The following is an 18588-nucleotide window of genomic DNA, read 5'->3' as shown; positions in this document are numbered from 1 at the left end:
GGTCTGGCTCAACTTTCTCTGCATCTGCAGCAAAGACTGAAGTGCAGAGGTAGAGCTGTGTGGGGCTCCATGACCAGAACAGAGAGGATGGTGGAAGTCAAAGGTGCACAGTGGAACTGGAATGGCCAAAGGAGACAGTAGCAAAATCTGCTGCAGATCTGAGTGAGCTGCATCCAGAGGATCCAGCCTTCAGCTGGCCCAGAAGACAGCAAATGCAGCCCACAAACCGAATTTAGGCTATCATGACATGCAGAATATTCAGTGAAGTTGGAATCAAACCCCAGGCTACTACAGCAGTTAAAAGTTAATTTATTTATTGAGTGTCCTACAAGGTCTTAGAGGTGTGGTCATGGGTTAAAGGGAGAGACATGGGAAGATCAGTTTCTCACTCTGCTCTCTTTGTTTGTGTCATGCTCTCTCTTGAACTCATTCTCTCGGCTAAGCAATATATTCCCAGAATCTGTCGAGTCTGATCTGCTCTAAGCTTCAATGAGAGGCAAAAGAGGAGCTGAGATGGGAATGAAACAGAATCCTGGTCTGTGACAAGGCACTGAGACTCCTCACTGCGCCCCATGCGGGTTGCCCTGTCATAAATCATCATTTGTCAAATTCAATAAGCATCCTTAACACAAAAATGATGCTATCTCCTGGGAGCCTCAAGTGACTGAAATTCTGCACAGATGTGGAGATACAAAAAAATAAGGGAAGAGGAGAGGACAGGGGAGGAGGAAGGAGGACAGATTTTGCATGGCAGAAAGGCTTTTCTTCGCTACCCTCTGCTCCATTCCCATCCTGTTGCCCTCCACCCCACTGCCACACATGCAGCCATGTATGCAGTTTCCTGGGAACACGGCAGACCCAGCTCCTGGCACATCTTTTGCATACTATAAAAGGAGAAAGCAGGCTGTGTATGCAATATGGAAAATCCATCTACTTTGGGGGTCACAAGCCCACAACAAAAACTTCCCTGCTAGCCCAGAGATGTGGATGGCAGGAGGCCCCTGGGGGATGGCGTCCTGCTTTGGACAGAACAAGTCATGAGGCACTTTCATTAGAAATCATGCTGCTGCCATTTCCACTCCCTGCCAGCAACATGAGAGCTGCAGCTTTGGTTAGACACCCCATCCCTTATTGTGCAACAACAGGAGGCTGGAGAATAGGGCCACCACAGGGGGTTCAACTGTGAAATCTCACTCCTCAGTGGAATGTGCTGCACTCTGGCCAGAGCCAGGGACCAGCAATGCTGTAAGAAAAGGCTGAGTGCAGGCTGCTGTGACCACTGAAGATTGAAAGCAGGCTCCATTTATGCACATACAGGTCGCATTGCACTGTACATTATCTATGCTTTAAATGCCACGTATAAAAAGGAATATATGCAAGCACCCAACAGTCATTTTGTCTCCCCCTCAGGACTATGGTGTCTGTCTCCAAAATATAAAGAGTGAGTATCTGAAGCTGCTTGAGCTGAAGCAGCAGACAGAGGTAATAGACCAGCATCCTCTGCAGATCAGGCACCCATGGGACCCAGATCGTGACATACAGTCGTGACCAGCTGAAGCTTAGTCCAGCTGCTCAAAATGCATCCCATACAGGGTCCTGCTTATGTGACACCCACCAGCATGACTGACATCTGTGCCAGGGAGGATAAAGCAGGCTCAAACAGGCACACTTTGGGGCTTTTGCAAATGAGATTTGGGCACAGGGAGACAGTGCAGAGCTCCTGGTACCACAAACAAATTGCTGAACTAGCAGAAGGAAAGTATAAAACCACATTAAAATTCCAAATAAATATGAAAAATACCTTCAGTAGATAAATATGCCTTGACTTTGAAGGTCAGAGTATTGGTCCACCTGAAGGCTAGAAGCAAGTACTTTGTGGTGCACTTGTGATCCAGTTGCAGTTATTATTATTATTGGCATTGCTGTTGCAGTAGCAGCACCTCAATGACCTATTCAGGATCCAGATGCCATTACAAAAGGAACACAATTCAAATGAAGAGATTTGTGATTAACAGTCTGATTCAAGACAAAACCAAACTACATGACAAAGCAAACACAGCAAATCTTTGTCAATCAAGCTCAATGCCACTGCAGCCAGACTGCTCCCAGCACCCAAGCCAGGATGTTAGTGGAGCTGTAGGGTCTCTGTACTGTACCACAGTCCCTTCTGGGACTGGAGTGTTGATACACCCAAGGATTAAGCCCATTGTGGAAGCAGCACATAAATCACAGATCTGTGCACTTGAACTACCTTTGGGGATGCTCCTCTTTTCCATCAAAAAATTCTGCACGAGGAAAAACAGACGAACAAGGATATTTGTAACAAGGACCAGCCTCCTGATGCCACCACAGCTCTGACAATACGCCTGATGCCAGGTGGTCCCCAGCAAACAGCCCCTTCACCCACAGGCAGGGGGAAGGTACGTGCCTGTGCGCTCACTGCAGGCATGCACAGATGGAGAGCGTGTGTCCTGAGCCATCGCTCCAGGCAGGCACAGAGCAGAGGCCCCGTGCAGCCTCTCCACACGTGGAAGATGTGCTGTGCCTGGCTGGGGGCTGCCCCCGCATACCCCGTGTGCTCAACACGCTCACCCCGCATGGACCTGCCTTCTGCCCTGGCAGCTGCAGAACGGGACCTGCAGCCAAAGGCAAACACCTTTCTGCCCAGGAGAAATGCAAGAGGACTAATTTTAACCTAGCACACATGAAGAGGAGGAAAAGGGACACGCAGAGGAATGGGTTGCAGCAGAAGCAGCGGGAATTCCTGGGAATGCGGTATTTGTTGAGGCAACTACCTGTGCTGATCACATTTCCAACAGCAGTGGGTTAACCTGAGTTAACCCAAGGAGAGTTAGCTTGGGTGTGCCTCTGTGTTCTGCAAATACACTCCACAAATCCAGTTAGAAGAGTATGCCCAGAGAAACCTCCTAAAAGACAGACTATGCTATTATATAGGTCAGTTATTTCAGACATGGAAATGATTAGCTGAAACTGGGGGGGAACTAATCTTAAAGAATAAAGAATAAATCAAATCAACTCTTTCCCCATTATAATTCCTTGAAAATAGCTAAAATAGCTCTTTTTTTGGATTTGGTTTTTTTTTTGTGGGTTTTTTTTTTTGGGTTTTTTTTTTTTGTTTGTTTGTTTGTTTTGTTTGTTTTTTTTTTTGCACCTGCAGGGAGATACCAAACTCAATGACTGCTAGTGTTACAGGTCTGAATCTTGCCTAACTTCAGTTTTAAGCCAAGTAAATTCTGCTTGGTGAAAGAAGTAAATATTTTTCTTTAAACTACCTTTCAAGGAAAGAAAGCCTATGTGAGTGTGCTGCCTACACACTTCTCTCCTTGTTACCCTTTTAACACTGTGATTAGTTGCAATCCAATTCACAGAACCTTCAGGCAATTAAATCCCAGGAAAAACCTCATGCAATAAGTTTCAAGAAAATGAATGGCTGGATCGAGTACTGCAACCCAAATCAGTGTCTCCACAGAGTTCTAGAAGTGGGGCAAAATCTAACTGCAGCACACTCTGTTAGCAGCCAGCTGACCAGTGAGCCTGTATTGGTGCCCAGTCAGAACACAGGCTACTTGTGTATGTGCAGTCTCCTACCCAAGTGAGGTGTTGTAAATATGTAGAGATTACATGGGCTACTGTACAAACTAGGGAGTTGTAGGCAATGAGTCAACAGGAGATGAAACATCAGCCATGTACAGAAGATTCCATCAGCAGCACCCATTCAAAGCTGTTTGAAGGTCTGCACTGCCAGAGGCAATCTCAATAGAGACTAATTGATAAATTACAGAGTGTCTGTAACTCTGATATTAATGCAGGAGGGGAAAGGAAAAGATGTATGTAAATATTTTTCACACATGGTTCTACAATTAATGAACATGATAGTCACACCATACACATACCCATATATCTCTGTTCATATCCTTCATTTCCCCTAAGCCCCTAGGGTACCGATAGCAAAAGTTCACAAACACAAAGCAAAGGTCATGATGCTGACAAGATATCTTTATTGCTAGACAACTCTCCAACCTACCCATGATAAATTAAGGCCCTTATTCCTGCTTAACCCATAACCTTTGTAGTAGACCCTGAAGGTCAGCCATGGCAAGTTTTCCAACCTGGGGATGGGAAAGATATGAGATCTATGCTCAGAGGTCTCTTCTCTTCCTATCCAATGTGCAAATCAGTTCACAGAGCCTCAGCTGTATATCCATACCCCCACACACAACACAGACACACAGAACACTTGCACAAATGCACTGCAGCAGAGATAAAGCTAATAGTTTACATGCAAACACACGCCCAGACATGTGCTCCTTCCTGGAGATGCCCCCTCCCCCTCACGCTTTACACATTATATAAGAATTTTATTCTGTAGTATGCTCTGAGGAAGGCAGCATTTTGCCAGATTTCAAAATGGCCTCATTTATCACCTAAATCCCCTACGAAAGCTAGGGAATAGGGTTTGTAAAACAGCCCAGATTAATGAGGCTGCATCTACATCTTAATAGCTTTTGTGTGTGCACAGTACTTCAAGCTGCACTTGTGAGCAGTGTGTATTTCTGTGGTTTATGGACTTCCCTTCTTCATCTTATCAGGTACATCTATGGGTGCTGCTGTTCCTGACTAATGCTTTGTGTCTGCACTGCCTGTGGCCAGCACATAAAACCTCCTTCCCTGGCTGTAGCTGGTTATGCTGCATGTAGGTGGAATTCTTCCTATGAGCACCTCCCAATTTGCAAATGTGATCTGAGTAAGGAACCTATTTATGCCAGGACTTTGATATCCATTGGTATACTTTTGTGCATGTTAAAGTCACCACTTCAGCGCCGGCTCCTTAGGCAACAGAGGCCTATATTTCTTCTCTGTGTTAGGGGAATTTCATTTTGATGCTATATATAAGAATTCTGGTGAAGTAATTAACAGAAGCCTCCAGAGGATTCATTATGAAAACAAGGCACCACGTGCCAGATTCAGAGAAACCTTGTACTCCTTGCAAACTCCTCCAGGCAAGGAAGATATTGCAGCTTCAAAGGGAACATAACCCAGGGCAGGGAACAGCAAGCACCAATGAAGTCCGTTTCTCAGTCCTTGAAAACAGCTTTAGCAGAAAGCTGGAAAATGAAGCAAATTGAAAAAGGACGTTCCAGATGGGATCACAAAAGAAAAGGGCATCAGTTCCATTGACAGTGAAGATTAATTTTTAAATTACATACCAAAAAACTCTTCCAAGAGCATTTGACCTGTGTCTATCTAGTGGCTCCAATCATCCCTTATGTAAAACAGAAGGAACGCTTGGAAATTCCCCTTACAGAGTTTATCCTATGGCTCTTTCTTAGCTCCTTCTCCCTGGATTTTTTTCATCCTTTCCTTATCCATTTCTCCTTCCATGTCTCTGATGAGAAACTGCTGCTGCTCCCTTCCCTCCCCGCTCCCTCCCCCTGTCTGCTGTCAGCCATTTCACTTGGCTTTTTCTGCTCTTGCATTCACCAGAGCTGAATTCAGTGACAGCCTCTTGGCAATTTCCCTTTGCTGGTGACTCAGGTAATTGGATCTGGTGCCTTGGGGAGCTGCCAAGCATGATGTCACAGCTCTGCAGAAAAAAATACCCTATGTAATTGCCTGATACACTAGCTAATGTCTCATCCCAGTGGAGGGAGGAAGTCTGAGTTTGGGGGTTGCCAAGATTTCAGAGACGTGGGACTCTGTGGTCAAAGTGAATAAAAAATTACCTGTATTTTCTGTTTACACACATTCTTGCTTTTTCACAATGGGCTTATTAACTGTCCCCCGACCAGGGAGTCTCAATGTTCATAATAAATACTGCAGTCCTTTTATAAAAAGGGAAGGACTGCAAGCCTTTCATTAAAAAAAAAAAAAGAAAATGGGAATGAAACATCAATACAGTACAAGAATGAACAGCTTTATGCACAGTGGTGTAACCCTGCATCAGGGTTTTTTCTGCCCTTTGATAACATTTGCATACCAGTAATTAAATGCATTTGGATCCTTGATTTCTTCCAAGATTGCAGGAAGACACCTGTCTTTTCCTAGCTGCAAGGAATGGATTTGGAAGACGGGTTAGGGATCAGAAGGGATCAGTGTTAGTCTCAGGGTAGATATGAGAATGTATCTGAAATTCATTAAGTGAAGCACCAAGATGAGAATAAACTAATGGGTGATTCTTGCTAACACGCTAATAAAATGGAACTGAAAGTTTCTGGCTCTTCCCTATACTGCCCCATCTTGTTTGGAAAAGAAACCCTTGGGAATTTAGTATTCAGAAAAAGCTGACTGTTCCAAGTTCTGCTATTCAAATGTTTTATGTTGATCTTCCTTCTTTTGTAGACTTAAGGAATCCAGCCAGCAAAGATCTGGCGTAGTGAGATTTTTGGGCCTCAGCTCTCTTCCCACAGTTCATCTGCAAGGCTGAATCCATTGCTAGAGGTATTGATTGCTGTGCCAAGAGGAGGGAATGGGAGTATGAGAACTCAGAAAGGAAATCTTTGATTCTCTTCACTGCATGAAACATTTTCCCCAAGTAAAATAGGACCTGGCTTTGCTTGCAAATGCCTCAAAAGACCTCAAAAGAAAAGTGAAGCCTTGTGTAAGATATTATCTGCTCTAGATCTCCAGTATGAACACAGGTTAACTGCAAGAGTGTTTTTGTCCTCTCCACTACTGCAGCTGGAGTGATGTTGAATAACCTGGAAGACTTGGCAAATCTTGAGAAACAATCAATCATTTTTTGATAGGTTGCATTTTCCAACTAGAAAAGATCTGTCCTGACTTTCCACCATACTCTGGCCATTTCAGCAGATGATAATTACTATTCCGTTGAGCTGGTTCTCACACAAGCACAAATATCATGTTCCCCAGCCCTCTGTCATAGGTATTTGTTCAGGCAGGCTACCAAATCTGGGTTAGGTATCCCCCTGTGTTCTTTACCACCCTTGTATTTCTAATCCTGCCAGTCTAGGCCTTCCTTGGACTTCTGTGGCTTTGATGAAGGGATGAAGTTTCCAAACTTTGCTGCATTAGTCCATCCCTCCTGGAGTGACCCACAAGTTTAGTTTCCTCTGTAGGTGTGAGACCTGTGCAGTATTGTGGCTGTTCTGGGTGGCTTGGAAATTATTTTGAGAGAGTCTGGAATAAAGGCAAGAGGGTTTCAGTTCCCATTTTTCCAGACTCTTGCCTCCTCACACTCTGCTTTCCGATGGCACACTGTTATACAGGGATCTAAACGGTATCACAGCTGCAGAAACCTGCCATGCAGATGGCACCACTCCACTTCTGGAAAAGATGTTACAGGTTTTGCTGGGGAGAAGAGGCCACACCTATCTAGCCACTCTTTAGGACCTCAGGTATCCACAGTATATTAATCTGGCTTGTCCCAGTGATACCACTCAGACCTTGCCAGCACAGCTGATATCATCAGGATACAGTTCAACTACCTAGAAGGATTGATTGTTGGATGGAAGCCTCTTCAATTGGTAAGGAAATAGCAATGGCCTTAGAATGACTTTTTTATAAAGGAGGAGGGAAATGCAAATTTTCATCACTTCTATTATTAGGGCAATTTAAGTACTAAGTGGAGAAGCAATATGCTCTACAGAAGCCATTTGCTTAGAAGTCTCCCTCTGTCCCTCAAGGGACAAACCTCCCTCACAGCTGCACAGGGATATATCCACTGCCATTTCCAGGACTACACATACAACTGGTAGCACATCCCTTAAAAAAAAAAAAAAAAAAAAAAAAAAAAAAAAAAATATATATATATATATATATATATATATATATATATATATATATATACAAGTATCTATGATTCATGACATGGAACACAAATCCATACCATTTTAGCCCCTTAGATTTCCTCCTTGGATCAGCTGAGATGTTCAGTCTAGTCATCCAGATATTTATTGCTTCTGATTTCTCCACTTGAAATTCCCAGTCAACCAACAGAAGTTGTGTATGGATATAAGGATTTGGAAATAACAAGTGATCTGTGAATAATATTCATGGGTGCAAAAAAACCACTGCCATATCATGACAAGGCATCAGCTCAACAGGGAAATATGAATACCTTATTTGGGAGATGGTGTGAACATAGAGAAAGATAACACTAGTAGTAGAGCATACAAGAGAAAACAAGTTATTCCCAGTGAAAGGAGTGGATCCAAAGGCAGCCTGGCTAACTGCCCTCAAAACCAATTTAGAAGACTCCAGTCTGCCAGTCTGAAGACAGGGTGAACATATGGAACAGGGCACCAAGATCAAGTCAACAGATATAGCCAAAAGAGCAAGCTGACTACATACTCAGCCCTAGGGTGGAGAACAATTACAGCAGCTGACTGCCTCAGCAAGCCCAGAGATCAAAAAACAAAGCATTATTAATTACTGCCATTATAATCATTAGCATAGTGCCCAGTAGTTCTGGTCAAGGACCAGTACCTCATTGTGTTAGCCATGTCCAAATAGAGAAGAAAAGAATGGGCCCTGCCCAAGGAATGCTCTTTCAATATTAAATGTGAGACAGCTACAAAAGGAATGAAGGGGACAAAGAAGCAATATTGTTAGAAGATAGTGATAGAAGACATAGGAAAGATGCTTGGAATCCAGACCAACAACTTGGCAGCCTCTCAATTACCTGGAAACAAGCAGGTAGCTTAAAGGTCTTCACAATGCACTCTGGTTCTTTTAATTCACTGAGATGGTTTATACATGTGCCAGATATCCATGGTTTGTCTCTTGAAACAGCAGCTGAAGGCATGCTTTGTTTAGTCAGAATAAAGAGAGGAGAATGAATTTCAGCCTGGAAAAAAGCTGATTGAATTCTGGACACCGCAGGTGCTCTGCAATGTCTTCTCCATGCTTTCCCCCAAATGCTGCCTGTTCCAATGCTGCTCACGAGACAGAGACCATGTGTAAAGCCCTCCTGCAACCAGGGAACTAGCACTATCTGTTCTCAGAGTAGTTCACATGGTTCTCACCTTCCAAAAGCCACATCACACCTGGCACTTCTTCCTCTCAAAGGCAGAAGGCTGAAAAGGCTATTCATCCTTGGGTGGTCCAGAACTGGCCTGAGGCACAGCTGGACCTGACAACTGATCCTTAAGAAAGAGGATACGAGATACTACTCGCCAACACTGCAGGGATCAGATGAGTGATATGTCTCTGCACTGGAACAATTGTCCCTGTGTCACTTCTCCGTCTTTCATCACTGACGACATCCATTCTATTTTTAAAATAACAGCAGTCCATGATCTTCCAAATGTTTCTAGTCAATGTTGTGACTAACAAATCGTGGTATTTTTGATCTTCCTCTAGTACACTCCCATGAAGAGCTTACAATGTTTCAGATATCAGTTAGTGTAATCTCCCCACCTGTAATCTCTCATCTCCCTTTCATGGTCCATTACCCCTGTGTCACCAGTGGAGACAATACACAGAATGATCTACTCAGAGCCACACAACCAGCCGATGATGACTTTGGAATATGAAAGGAGAAAAGAAGTGTCTGTCCACACTGGGTCTTCCAGCTCTAGGCAGAATTCTCCCATTCGCATATGATTCCCTTATAACCACATCTGTGAAAATGTCTTGCTTAAAACTTCCTTTTAACCTTTTTTTCTGATATTTCCACATTCTTATTTTGTAATGGTCATGCTCACATTTTGCTTTTTTTTTCCCAGTGCTCTCATAACCTCCTCAGATGGAATTGTTTTCCCCTTTAAAAAGAGATTCCAGCCACTTCTTGGAACCCTCTGTATTTTATATATCGCTAGATCAGACTGTTAAATAGAGCCTATTCCTCAGTATCTGAATATCTCATAATCTCTTATATATCCATAATGACAATATCTCATGAAGGAGACAGATACTACTTTCTGCATTTTAAAGTCAGGAAGCAGAGGCACAGAGTGCCTAACTGTAACCACTAGCCAGTGCTAAGCATTCATTGCAACAAAAGTCAAGGACTAGAACAAGACAATTTCAGATTCTAATATCGCTGTTCATTTACTAAGACTACTTTCTGAAATTGTTAAGGAATCCATTCTTCCATCTTTTATCTGCTGTCATGAGGTTGCATCCATGTAACGAATACTGAAAGTACAGAGTCTCATTAATCCAGGAACAAAAAGACACTGTCCCTGTGCTTCCAAATTTCCAAAATGAGATATCCTAACAGCAAGTAGGAGGATAATTGCCTTAGTATTATTCTCCCCACCATGGCTCACAAGGAACCAGATTTGGTTCTAAGGGCAATGCTGATTTGTGTAATATCTCTTTGATCAAATACTCATGCTTGCCCCAAATACAGTCTCCAGCTGACATTGCTGGAATCAGAAAACTCACCAAGGTGAATCAATAATCTGACCGAGTAAGACATTTCTCACACTGATACAGAGGTCTGGAAAAGAAATCAACTTACAAAAAAAACATATTAATCAGAAAATTCTCATTTCAGTCAAACAGTCAAGTAAATAGAAAGCAAAGGTATGTAGGACCATAAAGGCTCTCAAAGATTGCTCTTGTTCTATGGCAGCCTATCTTAAATTCTCACTGAGCTCTGTCTAATCTATGCTGACACAAAAAAAAAAAAAAAAAAAAAAAAAAAAAAAAAAGCTTCTACTGAACCAGGTTTTGGGCATTTCTTCATTTACTGGAAACTTACAAATTCTGATCTTTGAGGAGGATCAGCACAGACCTCCTAGGGGCTTCTTGTAAAATCCTAGCCACTCCTTTGATAGCAAATAGCTTAGTGAGAACTTCTCCTTCAAAGTGCATTGCCACAAATTGTGCTTCTATTTAATGATGATTTAGTTTACCTCACATTTCTGCCATATCCTTAGAAGAAGGTTAGATGAGCCATTGAAATCTCCTTACTGAAATCCAGATATAAATACCTATTATTTTGCCATTCACTGTTAGGCAGTTACTTTGCCAAAAAGGGATTTTGATTGTTTTGACATTATTTGTTCTTAACAACTGAAGCCAGGTTGTTATAGATTACCTTGATACCCTTTAGGTGCTTATGAATTGATTATTTGATAACTTATTCCAGTGTTCTTTCAGATATTGAAGCTAGCTGACTCACTTACAAGGTCAAAGTGTGCTTTTACCCCTTTTCAAGACAGTTGCTTCCTGGCCCTCTATTAATTCTCTTTAACCTTTCCATACAAGTGTTAATGCTGAGAAAGTGATTAAGTACTCTGCTTAACAGTGATGTGATCAACCAGCATCTCATGACCAACTGTGAGGAATCCCATGTTAATACATTGCTGACTTGGAGCCCTGTTGTTACTTGAACCCTGTGAGTTACTCCAGAAAATAGTTAAGGTTTTCAAATTTTTCTCTAAATGTAATGCTGTATGGTCTGTAAAACTAGAATTTGCCAATGTTAAATTCACCAAAGCACTTTGCAGTTGAACCTTTTCTGGGAAATGGGGATGCACCCTGATTTTGCAAGTGGACTACTTTAAATACGAAAGAGAGAAAGAAATTTTAGGTGGACTGTAATATAGTATAGCAGAAACAGAAAGAGATGGTTTTACCATAGATGAAGTAAAACCTGCTAGTAGTTTATACAAAGAAAATCTAGGGAAGTATTTGTCTGTTGGTAAAGCTGAAGTGCTACAAACAGCCCTATCAGGCTTGCTCTGTGTCAGAAGAAAGCTGGAGAATGGAATGTAACAGTGACTGAGATATCATTAGAGATTTGCACTATAAAATGATAGTAGATCATTAGATCATTGCTCTATCAAATGATATATGTCTGTTCTATTTATATTTTATGTTTTAATTGTAATTGATGTGTTTTACTATCACAAACCAACTAATTATTAAATACACTTTTTTAAACCTTTATGGCACTGACACTAAAGCATGACACTTCCATGAATCACAATCCTATTACAATCCTATTGAGTCTCTTGGACTAAAGGTTTGTGGGCCTTCAAAAGCATGCACATGGGAGTGGGGATTTCTCTCCCCATGACAGATTCCTTACTGACGTGAATATAATCTCACAGTGGTCCTGAGATTGCTCAGTATCTGTGGATATTGGAGCTGTTTAATGTTGGTGACCTTCAGATGAGTGTTATTACTACAGTAATTCTAAAGCTTCGGCATTGAAATATCAAAAAAGCTAAAACTTACATGCCATAAAAAGCTCATGATTTTTGTGCAATGCCACATGGATCCCCACTGCCATCAAGTCAAATGCTCTCAGAAATGACCTTAGAAAACAGCTGCAAACCCCTTGGTATAGGACTTTGTTTTGTTAATGCTCTGCACAGAGCTAGGCTGGCCAAGCTGTATAAGCAGACACATCACCTATATAAGCACATCTCTTTGTAGTGCATGGAATTCCTTTCTCCATATGCTCATAACATCTCTCTCTAGAGTATCTAAGAGCAGAACAATGCATGGCATCCCACTGGGCTGATTTTCTTTCCCATGTCTCAGGAAAGGTAAAACCTTTTTCTTCATTGTAACTGATTTAATTGTATTTTCAAGCTGCTTCTTTCCTCACTCCCTCTCTCTCACTGTTTTAGCTCTTTTCAATCATGCTTTCTTTTCATCTCTTTTTTCTTTCACCTTCTTGTTTTTTCTCTGCTGTTTTCAGAACTGTCTTCAGTAAAGCCAGAGAAAGGAGATTTATATCTTCAAGCAGAGTGATCTGTAAAGCCATGACCCTGCTTACAGAATGCCTTGTCTTTCATTATCCTAAGGTTCAGAAGAACGGTGCTATCAACATGCAAAGAAAGAGGCTTTTCTAATATATTCTTGGACAGTTTCAGAGGCAGCCTTGAAAATAAACATAAAGACCTAGAATTGATGTAGAAAGTAGTGGGGGAAGGCTGAAGCCTTCTGTGGCTCTTTACATTATTTGTTTAAAGGCAGAGAAAGCAACTATCCTTGTCCATATCATACAAACATTCTTATAAGCAGAAAGAATCCATTTCAGAGGCTCTGTAATTACCACTAGGGTCTGGAGAAAGGCAGTTTTGCAGAGGCGAGCTGGAGCTAGAAGCTAGCACTGCAGGCAAGCCCAGGAGAATGAATACAGAGCTGCCAGCACCCTCCATATGACAAACAAACCTGAACCTCTGCTGAGGACTGTCCTAGATTTCAGTGACAAATAGGTGCACAGGAGCATTTCTTCATGGGCTACTTTACTATCTTGTTTGAATGTGGGAGGTTCAACATCAATCAATAGCTTGGAAGATCTGATTGCTCCAGAGATGGCATTGAGAGGACTGGCTGAACAACAGTATGACACAGAATGGAGTGGAACTTCACCTCTTCTTCAAAGTGTTAAGATTTCCTATCATCTTCAGCCTAAGCTGCTCCTGGGCATCCCTTGTCATCCATCCCAGCAACAGCAGACATGTGTCTCAAATACAAGTGGTGGCTGATGCTTTACAACAGATCGAAGAGTTCTTATGATATCAAAATGCCCTAAATTGGAACATAGGGGATGTTGCATAGCATCTTAGGTCAGAGTGTACTTTCTCATTGAGTTGATGGTGGTGAGCTTCTGCAAGCAATGCCCAAGAGACTTCCCTGTACTCTGCAGCACTAGTCACTCTAGGGGCATAAAAGCACTCTTGCTTAACAAAAAAGAGTGATTCAGATGTTGCAACTGCAGAATCTTTCAAGCATAGCATGCTGTAACTGCATGGAGTGGAAAGATGAGCTTCATCACACCTGTCTTTCACCACCCAGGCAGGCATACCATCAGGCAACAAGCCAAAAGCAGATTCTGATCTGTATATGCAAGTAATTAGAAATATTTTGTGTGTGCAGTGCTTTTCCCCCCTCTGTTTTCTACAATACCTAAACCACTGTATAAACTAAAGCTAGAAAAACTGTATCTGATCCCATTTAAACTGTTCCTTTACAGACAGTATTGAGTGGCTTCTTCCAGTCCCCAAGCACTTTTTTCCTAGAAGTTTTGTTGTGTCCCTCAGGTTTTTCTTGCATTTGGTGTGATAGAGATTGCTCATATCCACTTTCAGCAATTTAGACTTTTTTCTGTATTGGTATGTATATGATTTCTTATCATTTTTCTCAAAACACTTAACAGGTAAGTTTGCCCATGTCTGCATTTGGCTACACATTACATTTATCTCCATAAACAAATTTCATATGCTGACAAACCACCACTGTGTTGATTTGGCCAGAAGTAGATTCAAATGTGCTACTGACCTTATGCAATAGTTAAAGCTCTTTCTTGGAAATAGCCATAGGTGCCTATCTTCTCCTGCAAAAAGGAGCTATTGAGTTGAAAAGTGTCTTTTTAAGGATCTCAGAAAACCTCTCCTTCCTGACCTGAAACTGCCCTAAAATTCAGTTGGTTTACTTGTTTGTGAAAAACACCTCCTGCCATGCTGGCCAAAACCAATTAATTTCCTGCTGGTCCTCCCCTGTCTGTCTCTGCTCTCTGTTGGTCTCTTGTTTTATTATTAGACTGTGAACACTTTGGGGCAGAGAGCCTTTTTTTAGTATTGTGATATATAGTGATCTTGGACCATGGGTAGGACTCCAAGATGCTACTGGAAAAAAAAGTGACCACAAAACTCAAGTGCTCTACATCTTCATTTGGCAATTTGTAATTCTGAGATTGGCACTTCAACAAACACTCAACAGAGAAGGAAGGAGACTGGGCTCTGAAATCATAAGTTTTACTATTAAATGTTAGTATGATTAGTTATTCCTTTGAAATCAGTGATGTATCTAATGTCAGAGAGAGAATATGTCAGGTCCTATACCCTTAGGCTTTAAAAACCTAACCATGATTATATAACGTGAGATTTGAAATCCTGAGTACATGTAGTTTGTTGAGTGTCGACTGCGGATCAGGAAACAAGGGTAAACTGCAGCATCTGAGGGAGGCACATACCTCAGGCAGATAAAAGGCAGGAGAAAAAAAAAATTAAGACATTAAACTGGGAGAAGGAAAATGCAGAATGCTCATGAACAAGCATTCCCTTCCTGTGCAGTGCGTGAAATTGCAGAATACTCTGAAACCTTACAGGGCTTAATAAGAAATATCACCAGTTTCAGTTCTGGGCCCCAGAACTGGAAAGAGCTCACTTTACTTGCCTGTTGATTGAATGTATTTATTTACTGCACAAAGAGAATCACCCAACAGTGACCCTGCAAGGAACGCACTTCATAGATTTTAAGCATGTCCCTACCTCTAAATGTGGGGGCGGCGGCGGGGGTGGGGGGTTAGTATGTGGTGAAGCGTGCAAGTACAAACAGAAAGAAAATTTTGTACAGAATCACTGCCTGGACTGTTTGATTTTTGAAACGCCTCCATGAGTGGGAGCTTCCAAGGAACGAGGTAGGTCTGTGCCCGCAAAAGAAGCCCCGAGCAGCAGCGCAGCTCCCACGGGGCACACAGTCCTGCACAGCCACCAGCCCGGCCGCGCACGGCCAGCAGGCTGTGTGCTCGCTCCGAGCTCGCCCCAGCTGCTGCTCCTTGTTCCTTTGACGTGTGTGTGTGTGTGTGTGTTACATGACTATAGAAGGAGCAATCAGTCAGCTCCCAGGAATCTTAGCAACAGCCGCGTCCCCAGAAAAGGCTTGTAGCAGCTGGAGCGGTGATGACTCAGCAGCATGGTCTCTCTGGCCTCTTGCTGATCCCTGGCAAGGACTGCAGGCCAAGTTCTGGCTCCCTTGTTTGGGTCAGCGCTTAGTGCTTTCGTGCTGGCACCAGTAGATGAATTCCTGGATCCTGCTGGCCTTGGCATTCGAAAGCAACCAAAAATTAGCTGATAGCTGCAGCCAAGAAAGTTTTTTGTTCTCTTCTTTCTTTAACGACAAATTAAAAAAAAAAAAAAATCAAAACAGAAGAAAACTGAACAAAACCCGCAGAATCCTGTTAGTACACTGTAAATTTCATCTGCGGCAGATGTGTAGGGGAAGACAGTCACATGCCAGGAGACCCACGTCCCTTTGCTCCCTTGGGGAATTAAACATATGGGTGGGTTGGGGCTGGGCTGAAGACTATACAAAACATCACTGGAAGGTTTGTTTATTTTCTGTACCGAGAGTTTGAGGCTGTGGTGTTGAGTAATTCTGTCGACATTTCACCTAGTTCAAGTCACTAGTGCAATGAATCTATTTGGCCTCTAGTTGTTTTCCACTCCGAGGATGTTAATGTCACAGCCTCCGTCCACCCTCCTGCAGTAATTCTATAGACGACCGAGAAGAAAAATTTGGATTAAGGTGTCAGGGGTCAGGAGTGCAGCGTGCTTGCACGGCGGGAGGAACCCTGTGCTGGGCGGTGAAGGGACTCAGGCGTGGGCGAGCAAAGCGTCTGCAGGGTCCCCGGGCAGTGCTGCCCCCGGGAAAGAGGCCCCTGAGGAGCCGAGGGGGAAAGAGAGCGGACAAGAAGGGGCCACAGGAGCTGGGACGGGGGGCTGGACGTCTGGATTCTTTTGGCAGAGGGCTGCCGGGAAGCTTTCTGGTCCTGTGCCAGGCTCCAGCGAGCTGCACTTAGTCCCTCCCTTTCACGAGCACTAAAAATTCATCCTGAAACAAAAACATCCGTGCGTGTGTGTGTGTATGTGTGTGTGTATGTGTGTGTTTAACAATCTGCCTTCTCAGCAGCACCACCGCCACCCCGGCATCGCTAGCCTCATTACTGGCAGCAGGAAATGAGTGAAACACAAATGGCTGGGGAGGAGGCAGGAGGGGCCGGCCCGCTCCCGGCCATGGGGGCTGCTGGGAGCTGCCGCGCCTTGGTGCAGATGTCGCAGCCCTCAAATGTCTGCCGGAAATTACAGCTCATGTCGGGCGGGGAGACGTGCGCTGCCCGGCTGGCGAGCGCAGCGGGAGCCCCCTGCCCCGGGCCGCCCTCCCCGCGCTGGGGCCGGCAACTTCGGCCCTCGCCAAACCTAGCTCGTAAATCAGCTCGACTGGAGAAAAATGCACGTAGGAAAATTTCTCGGAGCAGGAAGAGAGGGAAAAAAAAAAAAAAAAAAAAAAAAGGGAATCTTCGCCCGGAGAAGACTGGGGGGCGGCCCGGCGGGGAGGCTGCGGCTGCGGCCACTACAGGGCGGCGGGAGGGGCGAGGCGGTGCCCCCAGCCCCGCTCGGGCCAGCAGAGCTGCCGGGAGCGGCCGCCCTCCTTCGCTCCGCAGCCCGGAGCTTTTCCCAAATAAACCCCGCAGCGCAGGCCCTATGTCTTGAGGGCAGCGGGGACCGTCCTGCCTTACACACCCGCGGCACGGGGGAGGCGAGTGTGCCGCGCTTGCACCCGCAGCCCTCACTGCGGCGACCGCCGGCAAAAGGCTGGGAATGTGGGAAAGTGATCGGGTGTGCGCAGCGAAACAGGGTACAGGAGGGTGTTACAAGTGCAGCAGAGCTAAGTGCATTCGGGTGCCCTGGGGAATGTCTGCCAGAACGGCAAGAGCAGCACCTCAACTGCCTCGAACAGCAAAGAGCAGGGTGCCTCATGGTGTGATTCCAGCATTACTCACCCCAAGGATCAGGCGCTTCCCCACCCAGTTACATACGACCAGGAAATTACAGGCTGCGCTGCTCCCCGCCTGCCTGAGCGGCTGCCGTATCATACGATACACACCAGAGCAGCGTGTCTGATGAAACGGCACAGCATCGTGTGCTTAGTGAAACGCTAATGGTTTGTGGAAAAGACAGGCTGGGCTGGGTCACGCTGTCATTTGGTATCCTGAATGCATGCTCCCTCTTGCACATCTTGCCATTAATTAAAATATTGGATAAAAATGAAATCCTGATCTTTCTTGTGCTTGCTGCTCACAGATTTTCTTCTGGTAGACTCCACAGCCAGCCCTGTGTAGCTTAGGTGTTGCAATTCCTCTCTCTTACTTCACCCATCCAATTTGTGGACAAACTAATTATTCTTCACACCCAGTGTTCACAAGATCTTTGTTCCTATAGGCATTGTATCAAGGGCTCCGCATCTCTCATCTTTATTACAATAGCATTCATATTCCAGATCAGACATGCACCTCTCCTCTCTGCAGTACGAAGCAAATGGAGCTAGAAAGGTCATCTCTACAGCACACTGTCATGTTCCTGACTTGAATTTATATACTACTTCCTACCTAACTGAGTTTAAGGAACTTGTTACAATGAAAGTCACCTGTGTAAGATGATGCATTCTTTTCCAGTATGCTTCTCCCTGTCTCCTCCACTAATAATGTGAGCTTTTGCTAGCCTTGCCAGTCTCCTCATGCCCTTTCATGCCGTTCTCTAATACCTCTCTGCTCAACCTTTTGCAGCAGCATCTCTACTCAGGTCAGCTTTCTGCCACTATGGTAGTCTGATCTCCTACAATTTTGTGTTCTATTGATTCCAAACACCAGTTACAAGCTCTTTCTTCCATGTGTTTTTAAGAACTGCAGCCTGTGTGAATTTTCTGAAGTCTGAGAAAATATAAAGTCCTCTTGCAACCTACTTCCGAGTTGAGGAAAAGGGTCTTCTCTTGGTTTTTTGTTTTAATGAAATTAAGTATATCTGAACCAGCTTCTCACCCATCCAATTTGCTTTTAGTTGACCAGTGTATCAAAAATCA

The 18588-nt window shown here is 43.9% G+C and overlaps 1 long non-coding RNA gene across 2 annotated transcripts in view; it reads right to left on the bottom strand.

The window, feature by feature from the left end:
* The window catches only part of LOC116183725 (uncharacterized), a 55838-nt gene extending 38268 nt beyond the window's left edge, over positions 1 to 17570 (bottom strand). For both annotated transcript variants that reach the window (XR_013340100.1, XR_013340099.1), the window contains exon 1: positions 17513 to 17570. This is a non-coding gene — a long non-coding RNA (uncharacterized LOC116183725). The remainder of the gene's footprint in view (positions 1 to 17512) is intronic.
* Positions 17571 to 18588: the final 1018 nt, after the last annotated feature.

Source organism: Lonchura striata, chromosome 6, assembly GCF_046129695.1.
Source record: "Lonchura striata isolate bLonStr1 chromosome 6, bLonStr1.mat, whole genome shotgun sequence".
Taxonomy (NCBI): Eukaryota; Metazoa; Chordata; class Aves; order Passeriformes; family Estrildidae; genus Lonchura; species Lonchura striata.
The sequence above is the reverse complement of the archived record's forward strand: the minus strand, read 5'-3'. Positions and strand labels throughout refer to the sequence as shown.